A 230-nucleotide genomic window follows, 5' to 3' on the forward strand; every position below is an offset into this window, starting at 1 on the left:
TCACAGAAGTGAAGGTTGACGGTGTCAACCCAGTTTCCCTCCCTCCCCTCCAGTCCCTCTGCTGCTCTTTCTGTTGTTGTTCGGTGAAGCGTTCTGTTTCTGACAAGGTCTCACTGTGCCGACCTTGAACTCTCAAACTCAGACTCTTACCTCAGGCTTCCCAGTGTCTGAGGATGAGAGGCCTACCCTGCAACGCCCAGCTCTATGCCCCCATTCACGGTTCTCATCTC

Source organism: Microtus ochrogaster, chromosome 16 (genome assembly GCF_000317375.1).
Source record: "Microtus ochrogaster isolate Prairie Vole_2 chromosome 16, MicOch1.0, whole genome shotgun sequence".
NCBI classification, from domain to species: Eukaryota; Metazoa; Chordata; class Mammalia; order Rodentia; family Cricetidae; genus Microtus; species Microtus ochrogaster.